This window comes from Mus pahari, chromosome 8 (genome assembly GCF_900095145.1).
Source record: "Mus pahari chromosome 8, PAHARI_EIJ_v1.1, whole genome shotgun sequence".
Lineage (NCBI taxonomy): Eukaryota > Metazoa > Chordata > Mammalia > Rodentia > Muridae > Mus > Mus pahari.
The window spans coordinates 52,164,043-52,177,990 of record NC_034597.1 but is presented as its reverse complement, the minus strand read 5'-3'; the positions used below and the strand labels follow the sequence as shown (position 1 = coordinate 52,177,990).

The 13,948-nt window shown below is 44.2% G+C and overlaps 1 protein-coding gene across 4 annotated transcripts in view; it reads right to left on the bottom strand.

Annotated features, from left to right (window-relative positions):
* The window catches only part of Sacs (sacsin molecular chaperone), a 78,286-nt gene that overhangs the window by 50,282 nt on the left and 14,056 nt on the right, over window positions 1-13,948 (bottom strand). Inside the window, exon 1 of one of the 4 annotated variants that reach the window (XM_029541300.1) lies at window positions 10,933-10,997. The exons of the other annotated variants lie outside the window; for them this stretch is intronic. The gene's annotated coding sequence lies outside the window, so the exon portion shown is untranslated. Of the gene's footprint in view, window positions 1-10,932; window positions 10,998-13,948 lie in introns of those variants that run through there. 4 annotated transcript variants of the gene reach the window in all.

The following is a 13,948-nucleotide window of genomic DNA, read 5'->3' as shown; positions in this document are numbered from 1 at the left end:
AACTCAGAAATCCGCCTGCCTCTGCCTCCCAAGTGCTGGGATTAAAGGCGTGTGTCACCACTGCCCAGCAAAATTTCTATAACACTGTGTGGTTACTGGGAATTGAACTCAGGACCTCTGGAAGAGTGGTCAGTGCTCTTAGCCACTGAGCCACCCCTCCAGGATGGAATGACAGTTTTGAGAACACTTTTAAAACATTGTTTCAATTCTAGGACTAGAACAAACCCAGCCAAAGTCATATGGTCCAACCTCCCAACTTCTTCAAAGATCACTCTGGCCATCTCCTCCTGAGAAGGAGGCAGCTGTCTCACCAGCCAGGGCTGGAGCTGGGGAAGGAAGGATAAGGCTGCCCTGCCTTGCCAAGATGTATACCACTGAAATATGAGCAAAGTAACAGAAGATGTCTGCATTGATTAGGCTGCTCTGATACACACGTCCTCTGTGAACTGAACCAAAGGCCGTGAGGAAACCTACTGAAAAAAGCACTAAGATGACGTTGGTGACTTTGGAAACATGGCTTTCCCAAGGCCAAGAGCAAAGAAATGACTTTCCATACGAGGGAAATTATGAATAGCTTTCCTGTTCAGCCTACTTAATTTGCCTCATTATATAACCTCTGCTTAAAGTACATAAAATTGAGATGACCGTCATACCAGAATCCCAACCAGTACAAATTTGTACAGTGTGATGGCTATTCCCGCTTGTCAACTTGACTGTATCTGGAATGGACTAAAATCCAGAACTGGAGGGCACATTTGTGATCCAAATCCTGAGGCTGGAAGACGCAGGCTTCTGATCTGGATCTTGAGGTATAGAGATCATGAAAAAGCTTAGGCCCTGGCAAGGTGGGACATACCTGTAAACAGCTGGAAACACCTTTAATCTGGGCCAAACTTTCTGCTGGAGGCCCACATAAGGACAATGGAAGAAGGAAGACTTCCTTCTTCTTTGCCTGCTTGCACTTGCTTGCCAGCCCATCTGTTGGAACCTACTTCTTCAGGATTCAGGCTTATACAGAAGACCAGCTGAAACACCCAGTCTCATGGAACCAGCAACGACTAGATTCTTGGACTTCCACTCACAGCTGCCCACTGTTGGATTAGTTGGACAACAGACTATAAGTCATTTCAATAAACTCCCTTAATATATAGAGACTCCATAAGTTCTGAGTCTAGAGACCCTGACTAATACACACAGAATATCACATTTTCTGTATGCCTCAAGTTTCTTTTTGGAATATTAAGTTTCATATCCACTACAAATCTCTGTGTGGAAACTCTCTCCACAGTCAAACTCCCTGCTTAGTTGAGGAGTTCTTCAAACTGGTGTCTATTCCTGTGTAATATTAGTTTTTGTTTTTAAGTTTGCATTATTTGACAAAACACCAAACAAGGGCAACTTAGAGAGGGCAGGACTTGTTTTGGGTCACAGTGTGAGGTTACAGTCTGTCACAGATGGGAAGGCACGGCGGCAGCTGGCCACATTGCATCCACAAGCAGGAAGCAGAGACAAATGAATGCTGGCGTTTGACTGGCTTCCCCCTTTCCTTCTTTTTATTCAGTCTGGGACTCCAGGCCACAGGAAGGGGCTATCCACACTCATGGTGGGTCAGATGCCTGTATCCCAGGAAATTCCAAGCCCATTCAAGTTGACAATGAAGACAAACCACCACCCAGCGTGATGTCTCTTCCAGAGGATCAATTTCATATGTATTTGTCCCTACAAGACAAGCTTGTGTGCACGAGGTTGTATGTATACAAGTGTGTGCATGGTAATTGTCACTTTTTTGTTTGTTTGGTTGGTTGGTTGGTTGGGGTTTTGTTTTTTGTTTTTTGTTTTTTGTTTTTGTTTTTGTTTTTTTTTTTTGAGACAGGGTTTCTCTGTGTAGACCAGGCTGGCCTCGAACTCAGAAATCCACCTGCCTCTGCCTCCCAAGTGCTGGAATTAAAGGCGTGTGCCACCACTGCCCGGCCGTTTTTTTGTTGTTGTTGTTTTTTTGTTTGGTTGTTTGGTTGGTTTTTTTTAACACACTGTAAGTCTTTTGGACTCTAGGCCATCATGAACTGTTAAAATTGATAGAAGCCAAATGCAGGCCCAACAGCTAGACTTTAAACCATCAGTGCGAGATGCAGTTGATATGTGTGGAAGAGAAGGGGCCACATAGATGTCCCCACTGGTCCCAGGCATAGAATGCAGGCAGCACCCAGACCCATGATAGCAAGGCAGGGACCAGTGCTGCCCAGTTTCCCTAGTGACATTTTCACCTTGGCCAGTGTGAAGTTATGCATCTGACTTCTCCACCTTCTTTATTTCTTCCTCCCAGGTTCTACCTTCATTGTTTGACCACTCTCCATTACAGCTTTCCATCAGTCTCCTGCTCTTCAAAGGACCAAGAAGGGCTTCCTTCTCTCAGGCAGGCTGGGCCCCTGGTGGGTTTTTCTCTGCACTGGCCTGTGGCATGCTCATACCTTCCCTCTACCTTCCCTCAGGCCTACCACTCCCCATCTGTGCCACAGTCAGCACTGTCAGCATCCTTTTCTGTCCACAGCACTTTCTGAATGAATATCCAGATACAAACGCCCACCCGGACAAACAATTTTGAGTTCATGTGACTCCATGCAAAACTGTCTGGCAATCTGATGTCCACATAAAAGTGTTACTGAGACCTGCAGGTGGTGGCAGTTGGGGTCTTTAGGAAGATGTGGCTTCAGAGAAAAGCCAATGTGGACTGTCACATAGAACCAGAGTCAGCAACCTGTGTGATCCTACAGTCTTGGTCCATCACTGCTTCCCATCGGCTTCCTCTTCCCAGACTGAACATGCACCCAGCTTTCTGATCTCAGTCTACCACAGTCACCACATTTGGCACCTGAAGTCCCTGATAACAAAGCACATTCCCTCTGCCAGGGTCTTCACGTGGGCTCCTCCCCCTTTGTGCCTTTCCCACTCACTCCCTCACCAACTTCTGACTACACTTAGGCACCATTCTTTGACTGACAGTCTGAACGCTGCATCTACCGCCCTATTAAAAACAGCAACGCCCCAACCCACTTTCCTCCAAAGTTTCCTTGAATTGCCTTGCCCTCTCTCATCATAACTACCCTGAGATGTCTGTTCATCTTTTTTGTCTACATCATCCACAAGGTGGCTCAGTGCTCCCCAGAGTGAGGCTGGCATGTTGTTCAAATCTAAGTGCTCCCTTGCCAATCACTGAAGGGAGAGGGGGCAGGTGGCAAGGCCTGATGTCCCACAGAGCCTCAGTCTGCTTGGGGTTGCCACCCACAAAACACCACAGACAGAATGGATTGAACTATGCGCCCCTCACAGTTCTGAGGACTGGGAGTTCAATGTCAAAGTACATGTAGGAAAGGTCACATCCCTGCATCTCTTCCCAGCTTAGCCACATAGCCTCTTTGTGGTGTCTATGACCTGCTTGTGAGGGTACTAATACCATCATGGATCCCCACCCTTACAAACTCATCTCACCCTAATTACCCTGTTCAAATACCTTGCCTTTGAATGCTAATGAGGCTGGCAAGTATTAAGAAAAGCTTAGTTACCTGGGACCCACACGCATACCTATATCAAGCCACATGCTTGACTTCAGTAATGGAAATAGGTAATTCCCCTTTGCAATCTCTTGAAAGTGCTCATTTCTATTCAAACATGCTTCTGGATATATCTGGGATTAGGAGACATGGGGCAGGTCTGACCTAAACTGGTTTAGGGATTGTGGTGGTTTGAGTATGCTTGGGCCAGGGAGCAGCACTATTTGGAGGTGTGGCCTTGTTGGAGTAGGTGTGTCGCTGTGGGTGTGGGCTTTACGACCCTCGTCATAGCTGTCCAGAAGCCAGTGTTCTGTCTGCCTTTGGATGAAGAGGTAGAATTTTCAGTTCCTCCAGTCCCACATCTCCATGGACACTGCCATAGATAATGGATTGAATCTGAAAGCTAGCCCCAATTAAATGCTGTCCTTTGTAAGAGTTGCCTTGGTCGTGGTGTCTTTTCATAGTAGTAAAACCCTAACTAAAATAGGGATACATATTCAGAAAGGAAAACTATGTCTTCTGAGTGAATCTTCGGAAAATCTTCTATTTTGTCATCATATGCCTATGACAGGTGTACACATATAATTAAAATCAGATACATCATGGGAAGGGATATGCACAGTAGAGAAAAAGGCTATATAACTTAAACCTGCCAATCAAAACAGAATCACCACAGCTACACTCCTAGCAGAGAAACTCCTTCTTGTCTTGGACCCTGAAAAAGAAAATCTCGATAATGTCCCTGAGTATTCTCCCGGGCTTAATGTCTTTCCTGGCAGTGTGTCTAAATTTATGCTTTCATGTCACTCTTATAAAATTTCTTGCTGCCTCTCTGTGTCTCTGTCTGTCTGTCTGTCTGTCTGTTTCAATTCTCTAAACAAGGTGCCAAGATTCTGGAAACACCAAATCCAGCCAGTGCCCTCCAATAACCTTGAAGGTTTGGGCGTGAAACATGAATTTTAAGGAGACACAAACATTAAGTCAGTCCATAGCCCCAGAAGTGCTCAGTAAGCCTGGCTGTACAACTCGCTGAATTTCTACTGATTGCTGCCCACATGCTGTGCCTCTGCACACAGCATGCTGGGGAGTCTGTGTCGATGGATCCTTCCTCCCCTTGAGGGCCTGGGTAGAAGATCATAAGCTGGAAGAGTTGTGTGAATCATTGAGCCCACAAAGATGACTTTGCAAACATTTTACCAAGTGAAAAACGCAGTCGTGAATGAACACCTCTTGTAGGGCCGCATTTGTTTACCTGTGCAGAACTGGCAGATCCATACAAACCAAGAGCAGGGGGGTGGTTGCCAGAGACTATGGGGAGTGGAACGGACACGTGGGCACTCATTAGCTTGGGACTCCTTTGCAAGGTGCCAAACGTATCCTACAGTTAGAAGGTGGTAATAGTTTTTGCAGTATAGTGACTAGTCTAAAAAAAACCCACAAGCCTATATTCATTAAAATAATATGTTCCAGAGTGTGAATAATGTCTGAAAGAATTAAAACCCATTGCTATTGTGAAAGAAATGTCTGCCCCACCCAACTCCCAGGCCCCCATGTGCAGGATCTCTCTGTGAACAAAAAACACTCTAACTAAGTTGCACTGGCTTTTCTAGGGGACTCAGTGGCTGTTGTGGTTGTTGTTGTTATTGTTGTTTTGGTGGTGTTTTTGTTTGCTTGCTTGCTTGCTTACTTGCTTGTTTTAGCTGGCTTTCAATATCCTCAGTCCACATTGGAGTAGTCAAACACTGATGTCAAACATGTGCTCTCATGCACACAGAGCAAGCTCCAGCAAACGCTTCCTTCTTCCCATCAGCACACCGGGTCTGTTCATTCCTGTATCCTGCTTCCCCACGGCTTCCTCTCCTTGTTCTGTGCTGGGCCCAGGACATCTAGTTGCCAAGTTTTTCTACATAACCTTTGCAAACACTCCTTCCTCTCTCTCATTCCTTCCAAGTCAATGCAAGTGTCCTTGCTGGGGACGTCTGATGCTGCAGGAGGCCTTGCCCAGCATGTCCCTCCGTCTCTTCAGACACATGCATCGCTAGCCCCAAGCCCAGAGCACCTGCATAGAGGCCACACTCACTCCCCAGGAAGTCAGACAAGGGCTGAACTTCCCTTGCCCTTGCGCTCATGTAGGCAGAGTCAGTTAAGGTTTATTTTTAGTGTTATTAAGCATGCCTTGAGATATGAGGTCATGTTTCTGAGTTAGCATTCCTGCCTTTTCTACTTCCAAAGAGGGGCATTATGAATTCCCTGGAGTGCTGTAAAGTCACCTCAAAATAGGATGGTACAGACTTCACATGAGGCTTCTGACTATACCATTAATTTTAATGAGAGCTGGGTGTTTGGATGCCAAAAATCCTGAAAGGCAGCTCTGCCCAAGTAACACTAACCAGTAAGGGCCATGTGGACATAGGGCAGCAATTCAGTGATACACAGTACTTTGCATTAGAAAGGAAAGCCATGACTCAAGCCCCACACTGCTCAATCTGACACATCTTACCCTGGATGGGAACATTAAGCCCACGTGTGGTTTTTGAATTTATGACGGATGCTGGTCAAACATCCCCCTTTGCAATTATTATAGGAAATGCAGGACCATGGTGAGCTGGCTACACAGGAATAGAGTGAGCTGGCTGTAGCAGGAATGTGTTCAAACGAACAGTGTATGATAAGAGAGTCTCAGACCAAGGCCCCATCACAGAAAAGTCTTTCCATTATAAAACTGACGAGGCAGCACAATGTAGAGAAAAGGAGGATGATCTAAGGAGCCCACAGCTGCCCTCCGGCAATCCTTTCCCTGTCATGATCACACTGCTTCCCAAGGAACGTGACCAAGTGGGTGCCAGGCTCCCCATCCTTCCCCCTCTGGGCCTCTTCCTTCTCTCCTCTCTGGCTTGATCATGGAACAGTTGAGTCTAAGATAAAAGTAGGCAAGAGGGTCTTGAGAGCTTTACACCCATCATCATCTCAGCTTGGCATCCTTCCCAGTGCTGGCCCTCTGCTGGGTGCTGGGAAATCGATCTCTGGCATCCCCTTCTAGACTCTGTGTGTGTGTGTGTGTGTGTGTGTGTGTGTGTGTGTGTGTGTGTGTGTGCTCGAGCATGCATATATGCATTTGTAATTGGGATTTATTCCCCCACCACCACTTCTCTGAACTATCGGGCTAGATGGGGTGCCTGCCAGCAACACTGGTCAATCTCAGTGGCCATGGTAGTGCCCTTCAATCACTGTACATGGGAAAACAACAGTCACCTCTCCCAAAAATGTTTGTACATTAATGGGGGAATTTTAACTTCTGCTACTGTGTGGAGCATGGAGCTCATATTTTGGAAGGTTTTCTGCCTAGTTGCCTCTGAAACCGCACTGCAGAGGAGTTTATTTTCAGCAGCAGTTGAAGGAAGAGACTGAAAAGAAGGCCCAGTGAGAGCGAACAGTATCTACTGTCAATCTGAGCTTTAGTGCACACCAGACCTTCCCTATTCAATCTCAAAATGCTCTATAAACACCTTATCAAGCCACTCATGTCCCATGCAACCACATACTCAGATTTATAGCCGACTAAAGAGAAAGTCACAAATTTTGGGTTGAGTGTAAAGAAAAGTGTGGCAATAATCAGAACCATTCTCATTTTTAATCACTGATCACCCAATACATTCCAAATCCTACACACACACACACACACACACACACACACACACACACACACACACACTGCCATATTTAATAACAAGAAAACCATGCACGGAGGCTTTATCATCCACAGTCATAGCTAAGGCTTGGCACCGGGGAGCGTGAGTGTAAGGAAACCTGGAGCCTGGGGTTGGTCAGTGTCTCCTGCGCCATTGTGCTTCCTCTACTCTGAGGTGACACCCTGCTTAGGTTGTCGGGACCATTGTCATTGTTCTCTGGGGACAACTTTCTCTAGGGACAGTGCTCTCCAGGGACAGCAGTATCCAAAGTTCTCACCTAAGGGCTATAAAGGCAATTTACATTTCCAAGAACATGGCACTTTTAGAGTCTGGCTGAATGTAGGTAGCATGAAGCCCTCACACATGCAATAGAAAACACATCTACAGTTTGTGTTGAGGTTTGGCTTGTTGCTATGTACTGTAACACTAAGTGTGGGGCATTCAGAGCACATTGAAAAGCTACCACTTCACACATCCCTGAGGGATGGCCAATTGGAGTTAAACACGGCCCAGATGAAACATAGTAAGTAATAACTCGGAGTTATCCATAGGAAATAAGTGTTAATCGCTTAGAAGGTAGATTCTACCCAGGGTTAGTGCTGGTAAAGGCTTGTTATAAATATAAAGACCGTGTGTGTCTTTTATCCAGGAACTGAATGATTAGAGGTGAGATAGAAGGCCCTGGTTGAGATGAAATACTTTCTACAACAGTTTATGTCTTAAAAGAAGTTCTTGAGACTAGGACTGTTTGGGATCTGGCTTTTTTTTTTTTCCAATTTTGCAATATTTGTGCACGTCTAATGAGTTATTTTGGGATGAGACCTGAGTTTAGACAGAAAGTTTGGGATTTGAATACATCTTATACACATAGCCTAAAAGTAATTTTGCACAGTGATTTTTAGCACACCTTCCTCTGACTATGACCTGTAATGCTCCATCCAAGACCTTGAAAAGAAAGGAATTTTGAGCATTTTTTACTTAGAATTTTATACCTTTGTGATTTGGATTCATCAACTTATACTAAACATATAGGATAAATATAAAAATAGAAATTTCAAAATAGAGATAGATAGTCAGCAAAAATCTTGTAATCATCTGCTTACCTAAGAGATCTTACAACTGCCAATTTCTACTCAGCTAAGCTACTTGTCTGAAAATACACCTTCTTCTACTTTGCTTTAAAATATCAGAGAGAATCTCAAGAGTATAATTTGATTAAATATTCTCTGAACAGATATCACGGAGAAATGAAAATTATTTATAAAAAATGAAAGGGACTAGTTTTTGTCATCTTTTTAAATTTCTTGTTTATGAGATTTTTACTATTGGCGTGGGGGGGGGCTTGTTTTTGTTGCTGGGGATCAAGCCAAGGGCCTTTCGGTAGACAAATCCCTGCTGCTAAGCTACACCCTCATCTCAGATACAGGCTTTTCAAAATAATACATCAATACATCAATGTGCGATTTATACCATTTCTAAACATCTGGGGTTGTCAGGAAGTAGATCAAGGGTTCCTATCCCATTGTCACAGTGACTTGGAACAGGAAATTGTGGAAACCACACACCTGGAAATACAGACCTGAGAAATAACAGATCTGGAGAAGAGGCGAGCATATAGCTGAGGGCTTAGCTGGTGCATGCATGTGCTGCCTCAGAGCAGTCACAGCCATTGGCGGCATCCACTAGAGAAGAAGCCAGGTAGAAATAGGTCAAGGAGGGATTTTTTTTTTTTTTAAGGAAAAAGGGAATGAATCAATCGAAACCAGGATGGCTGGGTTTTTCACTATCACTCAACTCAAACAAAAGTGCCCACCATTTACTCACTTCCAAAGCCATTTCTCTGCAGGCTCTAAATGCTCACACGATACAGTCATACAATGGGAAGTTATCTAGTGTCTCACTAGTGATTAAAAGCATATTGTATTCAAAACTCACTCAAAAAGAAATCTCTCATTGTCCACTATTTTTTAAATTATTATAAATATAACTATTGACTGACTTACACAAAGAACCCATCAACAAAAGTTATTCATAGGAAGAGAATTTAGCTCCTGTTTTGTTTATTTGTTTAGTTCATAGAGCTCCTCAGAAACACCCTAAACACTTCTTTCTGCTTTTTGCATATGGCTGGTGGTAAGCCACTTATCTGTGATTGACTGGGCAGGTGATGGTTTGGTTCAGTGATACAACTTGTGAGTAGGGTCCCTGCAGTCCATTTGGGAACAGCAGGGTCCAGAAAATGCTGTCTGTGAGCATGAAGTGCAACTTGACCTTAATGATCAACTATATAGCTGATGTTCTAACATATCTACATAAGCAACATTTGTAATGACACAACTCTTTAGAAAGGTTTAAAAAAAAATGAATGTTAGTCACTTTGTTTTCAATATTTAAAACTAAGAAGAAACAACTAGCGACTGAGCATAGTTTAATCAACCAGCTGACTAGCCCAGACTGTCTCGTTTGTCATTGGAGAATCTACCTCATAGTCCCAGTGGGCTAAGGAGCTGTAGTTCCACATCCTTTAGGCTCCCCTAAGGAATTGTCAGGAAACACCTGGGACTTGCTTTAAGAATGCCTAGTAAAAGCTCCTTCTTCCGAGCCAAGGAAGAGAGGAAGGAAGGATGTTAAGAGCTGGAGGGGGTGGGGGGAGGAGTGAACGGGAGGAGTGTAGTGGCCATGACATGATGGCTTCACTCGGGACCTCACTGTGGCTACCTGCACAAGGTCAGGTCGACAAAGTCACATTCCAAAAGGAAGCACTAACTGAGCCTGGGGTGGTGGCCCAAGCCTTTAATCCCACCACTCAGGAGGCAGGGACAGTCAGAGCTCTATTTCTAGCCACCATGATCTATTTGAGTTCCAAGCCAGTCAAGGCTACACAGTGAGATGCTATGTCCAAAAAACAAAAAACAAAAACAAAGGAAAGTAAAAGAAAGAAAGAAAAAAAAGAAGTATTTACTGGACTCAGTGGGTTTCAAAAAAATGTAAAGGAGGACAGGAAGGTGAGGAGGGAGCATGTTGGGATAGGATTGTCCAGGGGGAAAGAGAGGGGGAGCTGGGAATGGCTATGACCAAGATGCATAGTATATGTCACATATATCGTATACATTGTATACATCGCATACATCATATACATTGTATACATGTGTGAAACTATCAAAGCAAAGTTTAACTAGATGATTCTCTGAGTTGTTTGTGTCTTCTAGTGACCCTGGTCAATAGGTTGAAGAAAGGACAGCTGCTGTCTTTCTGAGTTTAGAAAGCAGCACCCTGGAGAATTGGTAGGCACCAGGATAGCCAGCCCCAAGTGTGTGAGCAAGGAAAAGCTAACTGTCCACTCAACATCTAAGGGAGAAGGTGAAACAAACTCACTGTGCTACTGTTCTGGTCATGATGACAGACTACTTGACAGAAACTACTGAAGGGAGGGTCTGTTCTGGTTCATGGTTTCTGACAGGCAAGGCTCTAGTGTGTGGTAGCTACTCACATGGCATCAGACCAAGAAGCATGAAACTCAGGAAGTGAGAACCAGCAACAGATAAAGCTTTCAGTGCCTAACTGTAGCACCCCACTTCTTGCTGGGCCACCCACCCCAGAGGTTCCATACCTTCCTGAACAGCGCCACCAGCTGAGGCCAGGTAAGCACACACATGAGGTAATGGTGTCTATTGTGCATTTACACTGCAACTCACTGTTCTGACAAGGATCCATGAGGCAGGTGGACAGACGCTCAACTGGAATCACGGGTCCAGCTCAACAGAATTGTCAGGATGATTTTTCTCATAAGGAGGAAAGTCACTGATTCATGTCTTCAGGATGACAAGTGGCAAAGCTGAGACTGAAAGCAAGCAGGGCCAGGTTGACTTACACCGTTCCACAATGCTCTGTTTCCCCTTACAGAGGTGGAAGGGTACTTACAGGGAGTTTGTTTTGCACTGTTTAGATGTGGCTGTTTCTAAGGCAAAGAGGAGACATGGGGACAGGGCAGGTCCCACATTCCTCTTGTCTGGCCACATTCAGGGCAATGGCTCTGAGCCTGGGACAATACAAGGTGAAGCCACAGTGCTCAGGCAATAAGGGACAGAGACCTAGAAAAACAAATGTCACATGTGTTCTCTCACCTGAAGAATGTAGATTTAAGAATTATGCACATGGTAACAGAAAAGGACCAGAGAGGGAGAGGGACAAGAAAAGATATGGCAGAAGTGTCTATGATAAGCTTTCATGGAAAATGCCATGATGAAACATATTTTCTATAATAAATCTACAGTAATAAAATTATTTGATAAAAAATAAATAGAGGGCAAGACTGACTTCACACAGTGCTACTACAAGAGTCCTTTCTGCTGCCCCCTCCACACACTACAAGTAGCTTTGGGCTCAAGGGTTCCCCCTGGGAACACAGGGATGACATCTTGCCCGGAATGCCAGCTGCAGAGGCATGGCACAGACTCCAGGGCCAAGGGACTCAAGTGGAAAGAACATGAACAAACTTATCCCTGAGCCCTTGTGAGTTATCCCTGCCCCAAGCATGCCCAGAAATAGCTTGGGGGGAGGGACTGAAGCAGATGGCAAAGGAAGAGAGTTGGGGTCTTGTCACACAAGAGAAGGTTTGGAGCCAGAAAAACATGTGGTGCACACTAATTCCCCGTACTTTTACTCATGAGCTTCTGAGACCTAGGAAGCATATGGAATAATCTCTAAGCCACTGGCCCAGCCTAGCCCCCAGCACTGGGCACTGCTACTTGATCATGGCTTGAAGCCTGAATGACCTCTACGCCTGTCCTTTGTCGGGCATGCTGGGTTGGCATGTTGTCTTGGCCCTCGCCCGCCCACCTGCTCCTCCCTGTCTGTACCTGTTTTTCAGTTACTCCGACTGCAGATCTGCCTGCCATCCCGAAGACTCTGCTCTTCCATCTGCAGATTTGTGAGTTCCATTTTGGGAGCATACACGCATGTATTTGGTTTTAGTATCTGGTTCCTGGCATGGAGCACCTAAAACCCTTGAATCTTGCTGAGTAATAGGAGAGTGTATTTAGTTATTCATAGGGCTCCTTGGACCTTGAGTGTAAGTGCAGAGGCAACTCTCAGCAACCTCAAGATGGGGGCCAGAGTAACAGATGATGCATTTAAGTTCCCCTTTCCCCTTACATCCATAAGAAATTCCAAAGGAAAAAAAATGAAATGGAGATAGAATTCAATCACCAATGGCCAATGACTAACTTACTTCAATGTAATGGAAGTTTAATACAAACTCCAAAAAAAGTTTTCCAGGTTCAAATGATTGAAGTAACTCTTTAATAAACAAGGCCTGTTTGGAATTACTGCTTTAGTAAAAATGAGTATGTTTTCAATTGTTCGTATTAAGTTTAACAAAGAATTTGCTTGAATTTACTAGTCAATAATACTATAGCAGTCTTGAAGTTATTTTTAAGGGGCTGAAGAGATGGCCCAGTGGTTAAGAGACATCTTACCTTTCAGAGGACCCGAGTTCAGTTCCCAGCATCCACATGCTATGGTTCACCACCAGCAGTAATTCAGGGAACCCGACATCCTCTTTTGGATTCTGTGGGTACCTGTACTCACATGTGCACATACACACGCATGCACAATTAAGAAATAAAATAAACCTTTAAAATTAAATTATGAACGTAACCTAGACTAGATGTTTAAGTAAAAGATGAATTGCTGGATACCAGGTAACTACACAGACATCCAGAACAGCAAAGAAACAAACCAAAGTTGATGTATTTGTCATTTTCAGGTTTTATGCATTTTTCCCCCTTTCTCTTTCTTAATATTTGTCTGACATACATATGCTGTATACAGCTAGCAGGGTAGTTACTTGAGATGGTAGCTTGGCTTCTTAATGTTATAACATGCCTGCTGAAAAGGTTCCAAAATCTCTTTGGAACTTGCAACCTTAGAGTTATGCTATGTAATCTCTAAATAAAACACATTGCTGACACACTAATTACTACCTACAGGTTTATATGGCATTGGCTTATTTTTATATAGAGATGCCAGCTATATCTTAGTCTATTGAGAAATATGAAACCTTGTACCACAAATCAGCATGCTTATAAAAACTGAGAGATAGTATCAGAAGAAAGAAAATCTGAAAAGATTCTCTACAATGCTGGCTAATAGCAGGCAACTCACAATGTGTATGTCCTATTTTGTTAAAATACATAATAAAGGCTTACCAGGAAGCTGTGACTACTAGCTCAGTCTACAAGGTGCTTGCCATGCAAACATAAGGACCTGAGTTTGATTTTCAGAACCCATGTAAAAAGTTAGACATAGCAGTGCCCATCTATAATCCCAGATCTGAGTCCCCAGTGCATGATGGGAAGCCAGCACTGCCTACTCAGCACATGCTGGACCAATGAGAGACCATGTCTCAAAAGAAGAGTAATGACTGCGGTTCACTTCTAGCCTCCACATGCATGTGCTCACGCATGTATACACACACAAAAAAACATACATGCATGCACATGCACACAATAAAAGGATTATCAGTTGTTAAATGTTATAATTTGAGGCTGAAGAGATGGACCAGCAGTAAAGAGCATGCACTGCTCTTTCAGGCGACCTGAGTTCTGTTCCCAGCAGCCCCATTGGACAGCTCACAACTGGACCTGGAGTTAGAAGTGATGGTTAGTCACTACTTGGATGCTGGGAACGGAACTCAGGTCTTCTGAAAGA